This window comes from Pleurodeles waltl, chromosome 3_1 (genome assembly GCF_031143425.1).
Source record: "Pleurodeles waltl isolate 20211129_DDA chromosome 3_1, aPleWal1.hap1.20221129, whole genome shotgun sequence".
Lineage (NCBI taxonomy): Eukaryota > Metazoa > Chordata > Amphibia > Caudata > Salamandridae > Pleurodeles > Pleurodeles waltl.
Window position 1 is genome coordinate 1398885873 of NC_090440.1, and position 22579 is coordinate 1398908451.

General features: G+C 44.5%; 1 long non-coding RNA gene across 1 annotated transcript in view; it reads right to left on the reverse strand.

Moving 5' to 3' along the window:
• LOC138285240 (uncharacterized) overlaps positions 1-20708 on the reverse strand; it is a 44605-nt gene extending 23897 nt beyond the window's left edge. Inside the window, exon 1 of the long non-coding RNA XR_011201547.1 lies at positions 20554-20708. This is a non-coding gene — a long non-coding RNA (uncharacterized lncRNA). The remainder of the gene's footprint in view (positions 1-20553) is intronic.
• Between the last annotated feature and the right edge of the window lie 1871 nt (positions 20709-22579).

Genomic DNA, 22579 nt, shown 5'->3' on the forward strand with positions numbered 1-22579 from the left:
AACAACCTTTAAAAGCTCCAAAGCAAGATATTGTGGATTATGTACTTGGCCTCAGATCAAGGATGGCTGAGTATATGAAAAAGGCCAGTAAAAACCTTCAGGCCAGCCAAGAGCTCCAAAAGCAATGGCATGACCAGAAGGCTGTTTTGGTTCAGTACAAACCAGGGCAGAAAGTGTGGGTCTTGGAGCCTGTGGCCCCAAGAGCACTCCAAGATAAATGGAGTGGACCCCACACAATTGTTGAGAAAAAGGGTGAAGTCACCTATTTAGTTGACTTAGGCACTGCCAGGAGTCCCCTTAGGGTGCTCCATGTCAACCGCCTGAAACCCTACTATGACAGGGCTGATCTCACCCTGCTCATGGCAACTGATGAGGGACAGGAAGAGGACAGTGATCCTCTACCTGATCTCTTCTCTTCCACAGAACAAGATGCTCTGGTGGAAGGTGTAGTTTTGGCTGATTGTCTTACTGCTGAGCAGAAAGACCATTGCATAAATCTCCTGGGTCAGTTTTCTGAACTCTTCTCTACTGTGCCAGGTACCACTTCTTGGTGTGAGCACACTATAGATACTGGAGACAGTTTACCTGTCAAAAGTAAGATCTATAGGCAGCCTGACCATGTCAGGGACTGCATAAAGCAAGAGGTGGAGAAAATGCTAGAACTGGGAGTGGTTGAGCACTCTGAAAGTCCATGGGCTTCTCCTGTGGTACTTGTACCAAAACCCCATTCCAAAGATGGAAAGAAGGAAATGCGGTTTTGTGTAGACTACAGAGGTCTCAACCAGGTAACCAAAACTGATGCTCACCCTATACCCAGGGCAGATGAGCTCATAGATACACTGGCATCTGCCAAGTATCTAAGCACTTTTGATTTGACTGCAGGGTATTGGCAGATCAAATTATCAGAACCTAAAACTGCATTTTCAACCATTGGAGGACATTACCAGTTCACTGTAATGCCTTTTGGATTGAAAAATGCACCTGCCACTTTTCAGAGGTTGGTGAACACAGTCCTGCAAGGGCTGGAAGCTTTCAGTGCAGCATATTTGGACGATATAGCTGTCTTTAGCTCCAGCTGGGATGATCACCTGGTCCACCTATGGAAAGTTTTGGAGGCCCTGCAAAAGGCAGGCCTCACTATCAAGGCTTCAAAGTGCCAGATAGGGCAGGGTAAGGTGGTTTATCTGGGACACCTTGTTGGTGAGGAACAGATTGCACCACTCCAGGGGAAAATCCAAACTATTATAGATTGGGTTCCCCCTACTACTCAGACTCAGGTGAGAGCCTTCCTAGGCCTCACTGGGTATTACAGGAGGTTCATTAAGAACTATGGCTCCATTGCAGCCCCTCTTAATGACCTCACATCCAACAAAATGCCTAAAAAGGTATTATGGACAGCAAACTGTCAGAAAGCTTTTGAGGAGCTGAAGCAGGCCATGTGCTCTGCACCTGTCCTGAAAAGCCCTTGTTACTCTAAAACATTCTATGTCCAAACTGATGCATCTGAATTAGGAGTAGAGGCAGTCCTATCACAACTTAATTCTGAGGGCCAGGATCAACCTCTTGCTTTTATTAGTAGGAGGTTGACCCCTAGAGAAAAGCGTTGGTCTGCCATAGAGAGGGAGCCCTTTGCTGTGGTCTGGGCTCTGAAGAAGTTGAGGCCATACCTGTTTGGCACTCACTTCATTGTTCAGACAGAACACAAACCTCTACTTTGGCTAAAACAAATGAAAGGTGAAAATCCTAAATTGTTGAGGTGGTCCATATCCCTACAGGGAATGGACTATACAGTGGAACATAGACCTGGGAGTAGCCACTCCAATGCAGATGGACTCTCCAGTTATTTCCACTTAGACAATGAAGACTCATCAGGTCATGGCTAGTCTTATTGTCCTTCGTTTGGGGGGGGGTTGTGTAGGAAAGTACCATCTTGCCTGGCATGTTACCCCCATTTTTCACTGTATATATGTTGTTTTAGTTGTATGTGTCACTGGAACCCTGTCATCCAGGGCCCCAGTGCTCATAAGTGTGCCTGAATGTGTTACCTGTGTAGTGACTAACTGTCTCACTGATGCTCTGCTAATCAGAACCTCAGTGGTTATGCTCTCTCATTTCTTTCAAATTGTCACTAACAGGCTAGTGACCAATTTTACCAATTTACATTGGCTTACTGGAACACCCTTATAATTCCCTAGTATATGGTACTGAGGTACCCAGGGTATTGGGGTTCCAGGAGATCCCTATGGGCTGCAGCATTTCTTTTGCCACCCATAGGGAGCTCTGACAATTCTTACACAGGCCTGCCACTGCAGCCTGAGTGAAATAACGTCCACGTTATTTCACAGCCATTTTACACTGCACTTAAGTAACTTATAAGTCACCTATATGTCTAACCTTTACCTGGTAACGGTTAGGTGCAAAGTTACTTAGTGTGAGGGCACCCTGGCACTAGCCAAGGTGCCCCCACATTGTTCAGGGCCAATTCCCCGGACTTTGTGAGTGCGGGGACACCATTACACGCGTGCACTACATATAGGTCACTACCTATATGTAGCTTCACAGTGGTAACTCCGAATATGGCCATGTAACATGTCTATGATCATGGAATTGCCCCCTCTATGCCATCCTGGCATAGTTGGCACAATCCCATGATCCCAGTGGTCTGTAGCACAGACCCTAGTACTGCCAAACTGCCTTTCCTGGGGTTTCACTGCAGCTGCTGCTTCTGCCAACCCCTCAGACAGGCTTCTGCCCTCCTGGGGTCCAGCCAGGCCTGGCCCAGGATGGCAGAACAAAGGACTTCCTCTGAGAGAGGGTGTTACACCCTCTCCCTTTGGAAAATGGTGTGAAGGCAGGGGAGGAGTAGCCTCCCCCAGCCTCTGGAAATGCTTTCATGGGCACATTTGGTGCCCATTTCTGCATAAGCCAGTCTACACCGGTTCAGGGACCCCTTAGCCCTGCTCTGGCGCGAAACTGGACAAAGGAAAGGGGAGTGACCACTCCCCTGACCTGCACCTCCCCTGGGAGGTGTCCAGAGCTCCTCCAGTGTGCTCCAGACCTCTGCCATCTTGGAAACAGAGGTGCTGCTGGCACACTGGACTGCTCTGAGTGGCCAGTGCCACCAGGTGACGTCAGAGACTCCTTCTGATAGGCTCCTTCAGGTGTTGCTAGCCTATCCTCTCTCCTAGGTAGCCAAACCCTCTTTTCTGGCTATTTAGGGTCTCTGTCTCTAGGGAAACTTTAGATAACGAATGCAAGAGCTCATCCGAGTTCCTCTGCATCTCTCTCTTCACCTTCTGCCAAGGAATCAACTGCTGACCGCGCTGGAAGCCTGCAAAACTGCAACATAGTAGCAAAGACGACTACTGCAACTCTGTAACGCTGATCCAGCCGCCTTCCCGACTGCTTTCCTGGTGGTGCATGCTGTGGGGGTAGTCTGCCTCCTCTCTGCACTAGAAGCTCCAAAGAAATCTCCCGTGGGTCGACGGAATCGTCCCCCTGCAACCACAGGCACCAAAGAACTGCATCACCGGTACCTTGGGTCTCCTCTCAGCACGACGAGCGAGGTCCCTTGAATCCAGCAACTCTGTCCAAGTGACTCCCACAGTCCAGTGACTCTTCAGTCAAAGTTTGGTGGAGGTAAGTCCTTGCCTCCCCACGCCAGACTGCATTGCTGGGAACCGCGACTTTTGCAGCTACTCCGGCCTCCGTGCACTTCCGGCGGAAATCCTTTGTGCACAGTCCAGCCTGGGTCCACGGCACTCTAACCTGCATTGCATGACCTCCTAAGTTGTTCTCCGGCGACGTGGGACTCCTTTGTGCGACTTCGGGTGAGCACCGTTTCACGCATCCTCGTAGTGCCTGTTTCTGGCACTTCTGCGGGTGCTGCCTGCTGCTGAGAGGGCTCCTTGTCTTGCTCGACGCCCCCTCTGTCCCCTGACGCAATTGGCGACATCCTGGTCCCTCCTGGGCCACAGCAGCATCCAAAAACCCTTACCGCACGATTTGCAGCTAGCAAGGCTCGTTGGCGGTCTTTCGGCGGGAAAACACTTCTGCACGACTCTCTACGGTGTGAGGGATCCGTCCTCCAAAGGGGAAGTCTCTAGCCCTTGTTGTTCTTGCAGAAACCTACGCTTCTACTGTCCAGTAGTAGCATCTTTGCACCCACAGCTGGCATTTCCTGGGCATCTGCCCATCTCCGACTTGCTTGTGACTTTTGGACTTGGTCCCCTTGTTCCACAGGTACCCTCGACTGGAAATCCATCGTTGTTGCATTGCTGGTTTGTGTCTTTCCTGCAGAATTCCCCTATCACGACTTCTATGTCCTTTGGGGAACTTTAGTGCACTTTGCACTCACTTTTCAGGGTCTTGGGGTGGGCTATTTTTCTAACCCTTACTATTTTCTAATAGTCCCAGCGACCCTCTACAAGGTCACATAGGTTTGGGGTCCATTCGTGGTTCACCTTCCACTTTTGGAGTATATGGTTTGTGTTGCCCCTATCCCTATGTGTCCCCATTGCATCCTATTGTAACTATACATTGTTTGCACTGTTTTCTAATACTATTACTGCATATTTTGGTATTGTGTACATATATCTTGTGTATATTTGCTATCCTCATACTGAGGGTACTCACTGAGATACTTTTGGCATATTGTCATAAAAATAAAGTACCTTTATTTTTAGTATATCTGTGTATTGTGTTTTCTTGTGATATTGTGCATATGACACTTGTGGTACTGTAGGAGCTTCACTCGTCTTCTAGTTCAGCCTAAGCTGCTCTGCTAAGCTACCATTATCTATCAGCCTATGCTGCTAGACACCCTATACACTAATAAGGGATAACTGGGCCTGGTGCAAGGTGCAAGTACCCCTTGGTACTCACTACAAGCCAGTCCAGCCTCCTACATTCACAAAACAAACTGGTTTTGTAAGGCAGGCACCTGTGTTTTTGGTCCTGTGTTGGGCGGCCGTACAGAGAAACATACTAAACCCAAACATTTCTGGAAACTAGACATCCGGGAGAGTCCACAGAGGTGTGACTTGTGTGGATTCCCCAAAGTTTTCTTACCCAGAATACCCTGCAAAGCTGAAATGTTGAATAAAAACCATTTTTCTCGCATTTCTGTCACATAAACTACAGGAATATGCTGGGATCCACAAACTTCCTACCACCCAGTGATTCCTCACCTGTCCTGATAAAAACACTACCCCTCTTGAGTGCCTATACCTAGTGCCTGTGTCAGGAATAGATCACCCCAGGGTCAACAGCTGCCTCATGTAAGGACCAACATTGACTGTTGTGTGATCTATTCCTGCCGTGGCACCAGGCCTACCCACACAAGTGAGGTACCATTTTTATCGGGAGACTTGGGGGAACGCTGGGTGGAAGGAAATTTGTGGCTCCTCTCAGATTCCAGAACTTTCTGTTACTGAAATGAGAGGAAAGTGTTTTTTTGGTCAAATTTTGAGGTTTGCAAAGGATTCTGGGTAACAGAACCTGGTCAGAGCCCCACAAGTCACCCCATCTTGGATTCCCCTAGGTGTATAGTTTTAAAAAATACACTGGTTTCCTGGGTTTCCCCAGGTGCCGGCTGAGCTAGAGGCCAAAATCCACAGGTAGGCACTTTGTAAAAAAACACCTCAGTTTTCTGTGAAAAAATGTGATTTGTCCACGTTGTGTTTTGGGCCATTTCCTTTCGTGGGCGCTAGGCCTACCCACACAAGTGAGATAGCATTTTTATCGGGAGACGTGGGGGAACGCTGGGTGGAAGGAAATTTGTGGCTCTTCTCAGATTCCAGAACTTTCTGTCACCGAAATGTGAGGAAAAAGTGTTTTTTTGGCCAAATTTTGAGGTTTGCAAAGGATTCTGGGTAACAGAACCTGGTGAGAGCCCCACAAGTCACCCCATCCTGGATTCCCTTAGGTGTCTAGTATTAAAAAATGCACAGGTTTGGTAGGCTTCCCTAGGTGCCGGCTGAGCTAGAGGCCAAAATCTACAGCTAGGCACTTTGCAAAAAACACGTCCGATTTAAATGTAAAAATGTGATGTGTCCATATTGCGTTTCCTGTCGCGACCATTAGTCCTACCCACGCAAGTGAGGTACAATTTTTATCGGGAGACTTGGGGGAACAGAGAATAGCAAAACAAGTGTTATTCCCCCTTTTCTTTCTCTACATTTTTTCCTTCCAAATGTAAGACAGTGTGTAAAAAAGACGTCTATTTGAGAAATGGCCTGTAATTCACATGCTAGTATGAGAACCCCTGAATTCCGAGATGTGCAAATAACCACTGCTTCTCAACACCTTATCTTATGCCCATTTTGAAAATACAAAGGTTTTCTTGATACCTATTTTTCACTCTTTATATTTCAGCAAATGAATTGCTGTATACCCGGTATAGAATGAAAACCCATTGCAAGGTGCACCTCATTTATTGGCTCTGGGTACCTAGTGATCTTGATGAACCTACAAGCCCTATATATCCTCGCAACCAGAAGAGCCCAGCAGATGTAACGGTATATTGCTTTAAAAAATCTGACATTGCAGGGAAAAGTTACAGACTAAAACGTGGAGAAAAATTGCTGTTTTTTTCAGCTCACTTTAAATATTTTATTATTTCAGCTGTTATTTTCTGTAGGAAAACCTTGTAGGATCTACACAAATGACCCCTTGCTGAATTCAGAAGTTTGTCTACTTTTCAGAAATGTTTAGCTTTCCGGTATCCAGCATTGATTTCACACCCATTCCTGTCACTAACTGGAAGGAGGCAGAAAGCACCAAAAATAGTAAAAATGGGGTATGTCCCAGTAAAATGCCAAAATTGTGTTGAAAAATGTGTTATTCTGATTCAAGTCTGCCCGTTCCTGAAAGGTGGGAAGATGGTGATTTTAGCACCAGAAACCCTTTGTCAGGGAAAAAACCACAAGCATTCTTCGGCAGCCCTTTTTTCCCATTTTTTTTTTAAAAACGAAACTTTCACTGTATTTTGGCTAATTTCTTGGTCTCCTCCAGGGGAAATCAGACACTCTGGGTACCATTAGAATCCCTAGGATGTTGGAAAAAAAGGACGCAAATTTGGCATGGATAGCTTATGTAGACAAAAAGTTATGAAGGCCTAAGCGCGAACTACCCCAAATAGCCAAAAAAAGGGCTCAGCACGGTGGGGGGGCAAGGCCCAGCAGCTAAGAGGTTAAAACAAACCACTGTTATCAGCATAATGCTTCTTTTGGACAGAGCCTGGCACCCCCTCTTGTGATCGTTTGAGGTCCCCTTGGGTGGTCCCGCCCCCCAGTTTGAAGACCCCTGCTCGAAATAGAGAGCAGAAACTGTGGATTTGGCAGGACGGTAGGAACTCCACATTATGGCATTCCTCCCGCTCCGCAAAGTCTTAAAAAAGGCCTTAACTCCAAAACTAAAAATATTTTATCTGTTTGATACTCCATTTACATGTTTTTCAAAAACATCGAGGAAGTGGCCAAATGATTTTAAAAAATGCAGACATGCCAGACATTTTCAAGCTGCCAAGAGTGAGATTTTGAAAAGGAATGGAGGGAATCTATTTTCCTCATTAACTTACATGGAAGCAGAGGCAGTGTGGTTTTTTGGAGGGGCAGCTAAAATGAAGGCATTTTTGGCTTAAAAAGTTAGGATTCTCCCATCTGAATAAGGTCTATTGGCATGTATGAAAGTGCATCACACTAGTACTTTTGTTTCTGTTTTTTAATGACTTTCTTAAACAAAAAATACAAATACAGGAAGGGTCAAACTGAATGAACACAATTATCAATTTCTGTACACGGCCCATAATAAGGCGCTTGTGGCGTATAACTGCATGATTTCCATTCCGTCTGCTGAGTCATCACTATGTTTGTCATCTTACTATAGGTATCTGTCTGGTCTCTTCTACATTGAACCAATCACCAATACCTTTCCACTGTTTGCTTCTTTTAGGGGAGGTTACCGCTCATCCATCAGATACCTGACCTGTATCTCCCTAATACCAACATCAGTAACCTTCCATTGTTCTATATTTTGGATTTAATTTAATTGGAGATACCAATGACAGACATGTTTTTCGATCTTTCTCAATCTTAATACATTTTACTTCTTTAATTTTGGCCAATGCTTGATACCAAAAAACACTAAGGGCCAGATTTACTAAATCACGCAACGCAGCACAGCGGCTAACAATACTGTGCTGCGTTGGCATAAGAAGAAGAGTGCCATATCTACAGGGATATGGCACTCACCTCCCTTCTCCCTAGTGCCAGTGCAGAATTTTGCTGTCAATACCACACACAGACCTCTGAACCATAGTGCAAGGGTGTGTACGTGAGTCTAGCATAGGTTTTGTACTGGGGGACTACCATCCCAGGACAAAATACTATGCCTAAACATCTTTTAAAATGTTGCCTACTTTGTATGTGTACTGTACAGTGCAGCACATTAGCAAAGTTGGAAAAGAAAGGAGAAAGTAAATAATTTCTCTTTTTAATGCCTCCTTGCAAATGGTGTTAACATTTCACATAAAACCCTGTTTAAAACTTTGGGTAGAGAGGCATTTTTGTCAAAAAGCATGTGTGGTTTCACGGGAATGCCTATTTACCACCCATGTAACACCCCCTTAAAACTAAATAACATAAAGCACTTTGCACTGCTTTGCATTACTTTTAGGCAACTTTCCAACACAAAACAAGTTTTGCACTGGAAAGTAATTAACAAAACAACATATATTGTTCTGTTTAAAACACAGTGCAAAATGTTGGTAAATCTGGTACTGACTCTGCAGCATGTCCATTTCAGATGCTAAAATATGGCTCCCATGTCTCCGCATTTGGGACAAAACATTGTTGTTATCCATCTTAAGAAGCAGTTCCAGGGATGTAACATATGGAACTGAGTTAGCTCAGCAACCAAACTTGCTGATTTGCTATGCTGAGTAGCACAAGGGGGAAACAATGCAGAGCCATATATCCTAGAAGTGGCCTGCTTATGGTTCCATCCCCTACACACTACACACTGTCCGCTGTCTAGTATAGGCTTTGTTCCAGAGTCGTACAATTCTGATACAAATTCCTATATGTACGCACATTTCAGAACGATCACATGCATTGAATGGGTCTTGTGCATTTTATTACACATGCAATACACAGGTTTGTTTCAGAAATTAAAAATTGTCCTTAGTAAACGCCTTTTTAAGGATGCATTTCTTTTTGACACAAAACCTCTTTTGGCCAGTCGCGGCTCGCTACGCTTTTAAGGGGCAGGGCAGCCCACAGTGGGTGGGGTGGATTGGGGACAAAAACAATAAATTCATAAATAAAACAAAAAAATAAAAACATTCCTGTGCGCGGCTCTAGGCCCTAGGCTCCCGGCCTGCCCTGCTGCCAATCCTGACACTGCTCAGAGCAGCGTTATGATTGGCTGGGAGCACCCAGCAAGGGCGCTCCCAGGCAGACTGGGAGCCTGTGCCTGCTGCCTTCAGCCCGGCAACACAGTGCCAGGTTGGAGAAAGCACAGTGCACATGTGTGTTTGGCCGTCCCGAGACGGCCGGCCAAACACACATGCGCACTGAGGGGAATGCACAGTGCACTCCCCTCATCCCCGTTATCCTACATGGACCCGCCCCTTTAACAATGAAAGGATATTAAGCATAATTTATTAACCTTTCATTGGAAAAGGTTTGCGACGGGGGCGATGATCTGCTGCTTTTGGCACTGTCTTAATAGTTCTTTTTTTGGGCCAAACCTATATGTGCTGATCAGCCCAAGTAGCGTGTCAGTCACACTCCTTGATGGAGTGGTTTAAATGGGAGTAAACAAGTGCAGGCACTCATAAATTGAATGGTGGACTAGGGCGGGGCTAGGGTAGGGCTAAAGGGTGGTGTCAAGGGGAAGGGCTATCGTGTGCACATGTAATGGTGTCGAGATTTTCTTGGCATGAAAATGTGCAGGAAGACACAAAGATATTTCTTGTATCACTAGAGTAATAATGTTTGTCCTTACATGTGCAGAAGAGTACATTTAATATTATAGTCACGCTTAAATGTGTAGATTACCTCTGCATGCGGCATATCACACATTTTGCAACTTAGTATGATGCGAAGTAATTGATATTGTGAGAACTACAAAAAAGAAACACTGAAAATGAAACACAATGATCTCCTTTTTTTCAATAACGGTCCCTATTTCTTTTTAACATGTATGCTTTCCACATGTCCACAGACGTGACAGCCAGCAAGTCCTGCGTCACACACTTACTTACTAGCTCCGAATTAATACACGTGAGGCGCTGCTTTAGCAGCACATGACGCTCATCTGACAGACTTGTCAGCAGCGGTTTAAGGACCACCTGTGGAGCAATTTCACTGAACATGACTTGGTGCCTCATGAGTACCGGTACTCTCTTCAATGTAGGGGAAGTTCTGGTATTCAAGGGCAGAAAATTTAGAAGTGCCGGTTAGTACAGCCCATTTAAAGCACTGCCTTCAAGCAAAGCGATGCAAAACAGTTATTTCACTGAGAAAAGATCATCTTTCCAGTGCAAAATACCTTTTGTGGTTGACTCAGTGCTTAATTTCAGCTGTTGGCGCCGGCACTTATTTTTCGGCCTCAGATATTTATGAGAAAACAAAGTGGAAAGACGAGGAAGAGAAAGGCGGAAAACTATCACAAAGGGAGAAAGGAGCTGCCTGTAAGATAAAGGGGCCTGGAGTCAGTTAAAGAGGTGGCTTCAAGACTATTGCAGCCTTACATTCCGTGTGCTGACATTTTATTATACTCGCAGGTTTCAGAGCAGAGCGTTGGGCCCTGGCACTCATTCTATTACAAATAAAGCCCTGGCTGGAAAGCAAATATTACTGCATTGTATTACATTCTATTGTGTCACTTTCGAATAGTGTAAATAAAGCCTTAGTAAATCTGGGCCCAAATGCCACAAACACTACTCTGTGGTGCATAGACATGCAACTCGGAAATATGTATAGGAAAGGAGAGAGCAGTTCTGGCGTTTCTTGACAATTTTCCAGGTATCATTTACTGGCATCCAACGCTTAGCACATTTATCCTGCAGAAGCTAAAGCATATTCTTCTGAAAAGCTCAAAAATATTTACTGACACTATATGTACATGGGCAACCTTCAAAATTAGTCCCCTCAGGCGCAACCCCTCATGTCATTGGTTGTTCAAAATGTACGTTTTCAGCTCATACAGTCTGCTCTTTCTGTCAACATGGCAGAACAAACATGCATTTAAAACAATCTGTGCTAAGAGTGCCTGTGCATGAGGGGACTCTTTTCACTTGCAAGGTTTCAAATGTACATAGTGCTAAGTTTCTGAGGCCACAGATATACCCTCGATACAGGGGCATAACGCAGCTCCGTATGGTGCAAGGGGGGCCCAACCTAACAGGGGTCCCTCAATATTTCATTGACCAACTTTAAGGCCAAGGCTAATGAAAATTGTTGAAATTGTCCACTGATTTTGTGATATACCACTCCCTTGATCAAACCTGAATGGAGTGAAACGCATTAGAAGATAGTACATATTTAATTTAATAAGCGTTTCATTTCTGAAAGATTTAGGGCCTCATTTACAAGGCCCGTGGCGCAGGCTAGTGCTGCGCCGCTCTGCACCACCAGGAAAAGGCAGAAATGTGCCTTATCTACAAGATACGAAGCATTTCTGTCCTCTTCCTCTGCTCTGGTGCATAAACTGCTGCCCAGCGCCAATGCAGGCACCCTTGCATCATAGGATGATTGTTTTTGTGTAGAAAGGGACTCCTTCCTGCATAGAAACAATTGCAAGCAGAGTTTTCCTCTTTCTATGTGTGCTACAGGACGCAGCAACATAGAAAGAGGAAAAAACGGGGCCAAATAAAGATATAGCTCCCCACTGCATTACTTTTTTGCCACCCCAGAGGTGTAGTAGGAAGCTGACGCAATCTCAGACTTTTAAATCTAGGAATGCGTAAGATTCCTTCGGGTTCCATGCTTGGGAACACCCATGGAACGCCCCTTTCATGCAGTGTTATGCGAGAATGGGGTACATATTTACAAGGCCATGAAAATCCATGCAAAGTGGCTTTGTATGGCCTTGTAAATATGCACAACCACACTGGACCACCAGTGTGAAAAAAATAATGCTCCGTTGGTGCAGTGTGCTGCTAGGGTCTTGTAAATGAGGCCCAGAGTGCAAGGGCACAGAGTTTTCCTCTGACACCTGTGGCCAGGGTGCTGATACAAAGTTGTGAAATCTTAATTCCTCCTCATGCCTCTTTCATCAATCACCAGACACTCCTTGCATCTCTATCTCACTCATTCAGGTTATTTTCATCCCTGCTTTCTTTCTTTGTCAATGATTTTCCATCTTTCTCTTCCTACTTTCCACCTTTTATGTTTTTCCCTCTCTTGCTCTAGGCCAAAGTCTTATAAGTAAAAATAAGTGCTGATTCCCAAAAATGAGTGCAGGGGGCAATTTAGGCACTGAATTTAATATTGAAAAAGCGCATTTAAGAGACATCCCATTTATAGACACTACGGGGTGTTGGCAGCACCCTGCTGTGTCACTTCAGAAACACAGGGAGGTGCCGTATTTAATACAATACATCACACCCTGTGTTTTCCCTTGTGCTGGTGCTAGAATTAGCTGCCTAGTGCCAACGAAGGCACCCTTGCATGATAGTGCAGTTGTGCCTGCATTGCAGTAAGTTATTGTTTATGTGCAGGAAGGTGTCCCTTCTTGCACATAAACAATCACTAATGGTGATTTGCTTGTCTTATGTGTGCTACACATTACAACACGCATAGGAGTAGCAAATCATCATTATTTAATGATTGTTTATGTGCAGAAAGGGACACCTTCCTGCACATAAACAATCACATGGCATTTTGCTTTTCCTATGTGTGCTGCACAATGAAGCACACATAGGAAAAGCAAAAATGAGGGTAAATAAAAGTATTTCTACTCGTTGTGCCATGCTAATGCCACCCCTGGGGTAGCATTAGTTTTTGACACTGCCTCAGGGTTATGAATCCTCGTAAATCTGGGGCAGCATCAAAATGCAATGGGTGTTGCAGTGGAATGCCACAGCAACATCCATTGCATGCCCCTTTCACACAAAGTGATGCATGTAAAAGGGCTATATTTACAAAGCGCTGTTATGCCACAAATATTGGCCTAACGCCGCTTTGTAAATATGGGGCAGGGTATTGCGTCAACAGAACATCGGTAAAAGTGACATTCTGGTGGTGCAATGCCCTTGTAAATGATGGCCAACGGATCCCCATCCTCTTACCCCATCACCTGTCACTGTTTACACTCCCCAAACCACATTTCTACCCTTCTGACAAACTCTGCCTTACCTAGTGTGCAAAAGCACTCCATCCTACCCCAGCCACTCTTAAGTGCTGCTCATTTTTCTCCAAAATACCAAACTATAATCCACAAATTGTGTCAGACACAAAGAGATCTAAAATCAACTACAGATTTCAGTACCACGTATTCCACAGTGGGGACAACAGAAGCAAAATAATACACAGTATCCAGTGTCACTGGAATTATATGGCAAGAGAGGAACAAATTATGCAACAGGGTTCAGTAAATAATGCTGCAAGAAAAGGCAAATCATGCACCATGATGCGACACAATTTTTTTATAGTAATACTTCATTATTAGATATTTTTTAACTTGGTAACTCTCTCTGGGCATTGGTTGCACATTGTTAGTGCAAGTTTAACATGAAAATATAGCAATAACTAACAGAAAGGTGACCACTCCAACTTTGCCAAAGGCCTTCCACTACGCAGCAACATGTGTTGTCACGTTTTTAGTAACTTTTGAACCGTTTGAGCTAGAAACAATTATTTTTAACATCTGCAGATTATGCAACAGGTGATGGATTATGTGCTAAATGCGACAAATCTATATTTATACAAATATTGCCGCAAAATCGCATAATTCGAGTGTCCCAGATCCTAATCCTTGTGTCAGCTGGTTTTCTCAAGTTGTCACATTTCCAGTCAATCTTTGCAGAACACCGTTTACTCAAGTACAAGTCAATATGCATGCTTGTGTAGGGAGTCTTCTGTCATAAGCATATCTTCAAAAGTGAACTACAGTATCATCTCGAAAACTACTAAAGATGTCTGATCCCAGCATGATGTAAGTGTGAACACCCTGCAAAACACAATCATGTTTATTTCATTTTACACTGCTTTGTATTCCATATTTATGTCCACCTTAGGGGCATTTTGTTTATTTTATTAGCTTCTGGAAACCCTTTCACCTGAGGCATGTGTTTCAATTATATACATTCTATGGATCTTCATTCTAAGGTACGATAGTAAATTACATTTTAATAATGTACTTGGTTCTAGAGTTATGATTGTTTTACCCACACCAGAGCAGTAAAAGGTCATCTAAGACAGCAAGGTCTTTAAGGATGGATGCAAAATACCCTGGAGGATGTGATGAGTTAAAGAAGTCATCGTGTGAAAATAGAACCTTGATAGACTTGCGCCATCATATATAAGGGTGATGAGATTCAAATGGTCTTCAAAGTTGGTCTTATGGGCCCACCTTGGCTCCTCACCAATGACTGAATGCCACGTGGATATTGGGCAATGTATTGTAAATGAGGACTTTGCTATTTCTCAGGCTCTGCTTGGGGATTAAAAGTTTGGCAGTAGACATTATTTTCTTTGGAAGATAAGTTTAACCTAATAGAAGTAGGAAGCAGATAGTCCTTTCTTATACCTGCTGTGATAATTGCTTTCTACACATATTATTAGTCACTATGCAAGATCTTGGATTACCACATCTGAACAAGGTTATCATCATACACTATAAAAGGAGACTGTATTTATCCTCAGAGTATTTCGACTGCATAAGGGTTTGTTTTTGCTGCTGCTGTCCACTCCTAGGAATTCTTATGTTGCAGATCTTACAGCTCCCTCTTGGCATTCTGCCTTGCCCCGAATTTCATTTTTTGACGAGTCCATCCAAGCCCTGCAGGAGCCAAGTATTCAACAGGCAATCAGCAGTGGTGTAACAAAACTTGATGGGCACCCTTGCAGAAGTTGGTAAGGGCTCCCAGATGCTTGCATATCCCACAGATACTCATTGCCTTGGATTTAAAGTTGGCCCCTGATGCGCAAGGACTGCAGAAGTCTGCATTGTGCCTTGGAGCTTAGTACTCTTCAGTCTCTGCTGACTCTTTTTCCTGAAGCTCTCCATCTCTCTCCCTTCATGCCATCTTTCAGAGCTTTGGGCCAAGTGGTCCCTCAGGGATCCACCCTGAGCTCTACTCTCTTTAATATATGCATACGCCTATTGGCTATGCTAATCAGGTCTTTTGGTGTCACCAGTATGAATTACGTGAAAGACACTCAATTAATTATTGCCCTGGAAAAAACAGGTCCCGCCCCTTTAGATACATTCAATCAGTGTATGTTGACAGTCATCCTGGCTCCATTCCAATGATCTAAAGTTAGATACTGACAAAACGGAGGTTTTGTGGGTGGCTCCATTTAGGTTGACTAGACCTTTTCCTTCTACATTCTGGCCCCCTACTGGATCTTATCACATTCTCTCACTCAGTCTATGAAAAATCTGAGTTTCTACTTGAATGAGAACCTGATGCTGATGAAGCAGGCTTATCACCTGACCTATTCCTGTGCTGAAAAAATTACAGTGTATGCAAAATATGGTTGCCAAGTTAGCTCTGGGCCTGCCCTGTTATGCCTCTTCTTCTTCTCCACTGTGTAAAATACACTGGCTTCCAGTGGCTAAAAGGATTGCTTTTAGATTTCCTCATATAGTGTACCATGCTATATAGAAGCTGTTTTCTCTCTCAGCATCAGGATACCTATTTGGTATTTGTGCAATTTTAAACTCTTAACATGACAAGTCCTGTGTTTTTAGTTTCTCTACGGAAAATACTAGATGTTTTTTTTTTCTCTGGTGCTGGTATTCGCAACACTCATTTTGGCAGAAAGGGCAACATGCTGTTCTTTGCCGGAAAGAAGGCCATAAGATTCGATTTAAGACTTACTTTTGACTCCTTTGATGTGGATATATGGAGTCTTGGACACTATCAAACGCTCACCATACATTCATTGTTGTTCCTGACATCATCTGTGAACGTTACCAGTGCTTTTATGAAGGGTTTCCCACATTCATTCTTCTTTGTGCTCCCCATATACTTTTTAGGGCTCTCACTTATTCCCAAAGCTTCCAACCACTCATAACTGTGCTTATGCGTGGCAGCTTTCCACACACTCATTAATGGTCCACACACCTCCTGCCCCTTTTTTTACTATGTTATGTAAACTGTTTGTGCCACACACTGAAGAATTGTTTCATGGCGCTAAGAAAATCCAGCATCTAAACTACATAAACAAAGTGTTTCCAAACTTTCAAACTTTTCTGTAATAAGAGCTACTTATATGCAATGAAAATCATCCTGAGCTACTAATATTATTAGCATTGTAAAAGTGACCACATAAGACAAGAATAATGTAATGGCAACCATGTGCAAGCTTAATAGCAGTGATTGTCCAAATGCATCAGGCAGGGTTACCAGCAGTAATATGCAAAACAAATTGTCAGTTTTAAATGCCTCTGTTGGACTTGGCCCTTTCTGCAGTATTATCCCCAGATTTATTTGCCTTCCTCGTATATTTTTAGGAATTTGTTTTTGTTGGCCTGAGCACTTTACCACTGCTAGCCAGTGCTAAATTTCTAGTGTTCTGCCCTCTAAAAATGTTAAATTGGCTTATAATCCAGTGGCACATTATATTTACTTGTAAGCCTCTAGTAAAGTGGTACTATATGTAGCTAGGGACTGTAAATTAAATGATAGTATTAAACATGAAGCACTGATTGTGCCACCCACATAAGTAGCTCTTTAAACACGTCTCAGGTCTGCCATTGCAGCCTGTTGGTGGAGTTTTAAACTTCCACTTTGATCTCGTAAAATAAACCTTTTGTCAGGCCCACGATTTTTTTTTACTCTAGAAGTCACCGCTAGGGGAGGGCCTGGAAAACCCAGAGGGCAGGGTGCAGTGTATTTGAAAAGTTTGATATGTACTTTTAAGTTTTACATGTCCTGGTAGTGAAACACTCTTACATTTGTTTTTCAATACTGTAAGGCCTACCTCTCCCATAGGATGACACTGGAGTTACTTTATTACATTTAAAAAGCTGTAACTTCCTAATGAGAACCGGTGACCCATTCATGTTTGGTGTCTTTGGGATTGTAATGAAAAAGCCAAATGGTGATGTCGGGTTTTAAATTACAGTTTTGAAAATGCCACTTATAGAAAGTTGGGATTTCCCTGCCTTAGACATTTGGTGCCTACAGCCTGTCTCTCGGTCACATGACTGGGTGTAGCTGACAGTTGGGCTTTGTGTATTTCTCCTAGACAGCCATACACAATAGTGAGCTTAGGTGTGCCTGGATGGGCCATCACTGGCATGACGGGAGGAAGGAGCTGGGCATAGCCCTACCTACCCGTGACTAGGCTGTGTCCTGCCTCAACGCAAAGTGCTGAACATACCCCTTGTAGTTAGTCTGGAGAAAGGCAGGGCACCTCTACACTTCAATGGAAAGCCTCTAGGAGCTTCCCCCACTTCAGAGGCAGAACTGTGTATAAATATTGGATCTAATGCACAAACTCTTCAGTACACTTCTGGACCTATGGATACCCTGCTAGGAAGGAGGACTGCTGTGATGCTGAAAGGACTGTCACTCTGCGAGACTACTGCTCTAAAGGACTGCTGCCCTGCTGTGCTGATCTACTGCCCTCTTGCCTGGGTGAGAAGAACTGTACATGCATTTGTTGAACCCAGAATCCCAGATGAATCCAAGGGCTAGATTGCTGACCTCCTGGCTTCAGCCTCTCAGATGGGAGGCTCCAACAACAGTGACCCATAACTTGGACTCTGCCATCTGCCATCTGTGAGTCCACCCTGCCAATTGGTGCCACCCCAGTGCGCTTTTTTGATATTAAATTCAGTGCCTAAATTGCCCCCTGCATGGATGGAACCCGTTGCTAAGACCCACATCCTCTTCACAGACTTCAACCTCCTCGGAACTGCCCCTATGCAACGCATCCTCTGTGCAGGCGTTCGCACCCCTCATCAAAGGCGACCTCAACACTGATACTGGCATCTGCATCACAGCCTTGTAGCACCTCAGAACCTACGCATCACCTTGACTGCGTGACGCAGCCTCAGTGGCAGACTTCACATCGCAAGCTGTTCTCAATGTAATGACACAGAACCTCACCTCTCGGAACCGGCGCATTGACTCGGCTGCGTGATGCATCTTCAAGGGGACCCTCACCACACTCTGCAAACTAGTATTTAAGATACTTTGTTCAGCAGGCATAACTAGGTCACTGTGGCCAACCTGTGCTAGATTGCGGTCAGCCTGAACTTATGACTTTGTCCTGCGCAACCAGATAGTCACAGTTAGTGCTATTTTCACAAAAATCTTCAAAATTGCATCTTGCGAGTTCTACTAATTGAATATTTGTCATTTTGGTCCTGTTTCATTTATTACAAAAGACTCTTTTTTAACTTAGTGTGGGGACCCCTTTTTGTGTGGTGTTTTCACATTATATAGTGTTTGCAGTGTTGCAGAAACACTTTACATTTTGCCTTTAAGTTAAGCCTGACTGCTCTGTGCCACGCTACCAGGGGGTTGAGCACAGGCTAATACATTGCAGCCATAGCTGCAATGCCCATGGCACCAATTTGACAATATTAGGAATAAGTCTCCCCTACACCACATGATTTATCGCCCATATTTCAGATTTAAATATGTTTTAGAAATTCAGTGATTTTTCTCAAAACATCAGCTTATGAGTTAGGAAAATACATGCACTGTTGTCTCGATTACATAGTCAATTTTGGTACACCTACATTAACTCAACCAAGCAAAATCTTCTAATTTAGTAGGCTGGGCTTCACACAGGAGAGCTATTTATAGGTAGCATGAGAGCTACCAGTAGCTGGCGAGCTAGTCGTTGGAGAAGCCTGATATAAACTAATATGAATAACAGCCATCAAATAAAAAACACCAAACTATAAGAACATACGCTGAAAACAAGCAAAAATGTATCCCATTAATGAGGCTGTTTCTAGACTGTTAAATGTAAAAAATGTGCAGGCAAAACTAAGTACAGAACTAATAGATAGAGACATGCCATACCCAACTCTCAGACAGAAAGGCCGACGCCCGAATATACTGTGGTCATGTAAATGCACTCACGTGACCCAACATTGCCTAAATGGTACATCGATCAAATTTCTGCCACAAAAACTGTTTTATCACCAACACCGTTTTGCTACATGAAGGGTCAACATTCTGCTAATGTATGCAAAGAGGGCAGTCTGGGCAGAAAAAGCGCACCCTAACTTTTGGTGCACGGTCAGCTCTACTTCAGGCTAAAATCTCGTGTGAAATATATACATGAAAGCAAGCATCATGTGTGGCTGGCTCGCTGCGTTTGTCCCTCTGTAGGAAGTTTATACTGGACAGTGTACCTCGCCTACAAGTGCTACACTAGATATTTCTGTCATGTCTTTGTACCATGGGACAATGCTAAGCATCAAGTTAAACAGTCTCTTTTACTGCAATCAACACTGATGACATCTTTGGCAGATGACACTCAGAAACCTGGCACTATGTAGCAGTGCTTAATTTGTGCTTGTTGTTTCCGGTGCTGAGCACCGGCACTTATTTTTGAGGGCCGGCGCTTATTCTTATGCCTTAAGCATTTGCTGCGAGCAAAAGACACATGGGAAAGACAGAGGAAGGAGGAAAAACGAAAAAGCGTCATAAAGGGAGAAAGTAGAAAGCTGCAGAATGAGCTGAAGGGGCAGGGGGTGGCCGTAAATGGATTGAAGAGGCCCGAGATTGCTTCAGGAATAGCTGCCTCAATATTCAGTGCTGGCAGATTTAATTACAGCAGCCTCGTGTTTAAGAGGAGGGCTTTCAGCACCAGCACCTTTTTATTTACAAATTAAGCACTGGTTGTCTACCAGTTGCGTAGTTCAGTTCTGCTATCTTTCAGGCTCTGTTGCCTAAAAGATAATGAATCTGGGCCTCAGTGCTGGCGAATGTAGGTACAGGCGACGGAAAAGGCGAAGTCACCAAATGTCTGTGCAAGATTTTCTCCCTCGCACGAACTACATTCACACACAGAACCACACACGCTCAGAAGGACTCTGCACTTTTTCGCAGTCTGTCTCATGAGTTCCACAAACACACACCCTCTTCACACACTCACCGGATCCTCAAATACTCTATCGTGTTTTAACACTCGCCCTTTTACAGGCAGAAGACAGTGGCGGCTCCAGACGCAGTGGGATTCATGCAACCCTCGGTCTCTCGGGGTACACCACATGCACTCCATGGGCCTCCACAATCACGAGTTAATTCTAGTTGTCTCTTTTTCGCTCTCTCTCTCCCTTTCTATATGTCTCTACGCCATTTCCCTCCTTATTTCCCTTTCTCTTTTCTCTCACTCTCCAAACACTCACCGGTCTTTCCACGCCAGAAGCAGGGAATGCGGCTTTCGGTCCTCTAGGGGCGCCCTGCGTACTCCATGGGCAGGTAAGTGACCACAAGCTCTCAAGGGGGCTTAGTGCTGTAGATCCGCACAACCTTACGTTCCTGCTGCCAGAGTACCTGCAATGTTTTTTTCACTGATTCTTGGCCACATCAGCACGTCTGTGAAACAGATGTGGGGGCCCTGCCCCCTCTCATGATAACTCTTCGGGCGCGCGAGTCTGTGACGAGGCCCTGGGTACTGTTACATTTACCGCATGGGGCCCTACTTCCTCAGTCTTTGGGCCTTTTACTGCGTAGCGAGTACTCAGACAGCACAAGAGGGCAGACACGGACTGAGAGAGAAAATAGGTCCGGGCACCAAATTAAGTGACCCCCATTTGCTAATCATATAGTTAAACAAGCATTTGCAATGCAATGGTTACCGATAAGCGTTGTAAACTCCTAACCGGAATTTTCTTGCCACATAAACTGAAAATGAAAAGTAAAACAGTTTTACATAAGCGAGTCGAAGGTCGCCATTAGGGTGAAGCAAAAACAGAAAAGGAAACAAAAGTTCGCTGCAGTGAAACAAATCGGAAAAAGTGCAATTATCTATGTAACTGGCAAAAGTGCAGTTATCTATGTAACTGGCAAAAGTGCAGTTATCTATGTAACAGAGTCAATGTCATGCAAAGCACTCGACTACTCCCCAGTGAGATCACGCTGCCTATGAAATAAATGGAAAAAGTTGTTCAGAAACCAACTGGAAAACATCGAGCCTCGTGGGTTTCCATTAGTTGGCTGGTGTACTCAAGGAGGGCTAAACACCGAAAAAGGCATGATGTGTGCATGCCTTCACTAATCAAGTCAAACGCATTTTAAAAGGCAAACCCATGAACCAACTAAACTGATGGACGTGGTTACAAGCCTGTAGAGAGATAACAACAGGGACAGAGTGCTTTGCGCATTCAACCATAAAAAGTGGCTCAAACTTGTTCAGACAGGTTGTATAGGTGTTTTGCAAGTTATGGGAGACAGCATGCATTTCTGCTTGCTGCAGGCAATGTTTGTGATACTCTCAGGGAAATCAACAGTAATAACAAGCATTATCAAAGCTAATATGACTCGCCTAAATAAGAGCTATCGGCGTTCCCTGTGTCTTTTAGTCATGTCAGCAGCATGGCTTAAAGTTAGTCACGTGGTGCAGAGTAGAGTGTCGAAGAGGAGAGTGATGTAGGGTAGAGTGGCACAGGGTAGTGTGGAGTGTCAGGCATAGAGTAGAGAAGCATAGAGAGGTGTGGCATAGATTAGAGTGACGTAGAGTGAAGCGCCAGAGGGTAAAGTGGCGTAGAATGGAGTGGTGTAGAGTAGAGTAAAGTGGCACTGAGTAGAGCGGTATAAAGTTCTGTTGGGTAGAGCGAAGTGGTGTGAAGTAGTGTAGAGTGGAGTGGCATAAAGTGGCACTGTGTGGTGTGACGTACAGTCGAATGGGGTGGAGTCATAAAGAATGGCATGGCATGGAGTAGAGTTGCGTGGTGATTTGACTTGCGATTTAATGACTGACAACGGTTTGTTGCAAACGTAGACTTAATCGCAGACTCAGTCAATCGAACTGCAAGCTGAGCGAAAGAGTGAGTACAGTGGGCCCGCAAGGGATGCCACCACAAATTGCAGCTGCCCCCACCGGCACAAACAGTAAGATACAACCACTGCTAGCAGCAGCAGCAACAGCTGCAATAAGCTGCAAGCCACAACAAAACACTGTCACTGCAAGCTACAAATCACAAGCAGCATGTCAGCAAGCAGGGGGGTAGATTAGGTGAGAGCTTCAAAAAGCAAAAGAGGAGTGGGGAAGCTGCAGCATTGAAAGAGCTGGAGGATGAGGCGGACTGCATTGTGAGTACTGCGTATCGTGCACTCTCACATGTGAAAGGCCATTTTTGCCTGCTTTGGTTTCTGCTTGACTGCTTGATTCGCGTCTGCCTGATCACCTGTCTCGAGCCCTGTGCCTGCTCC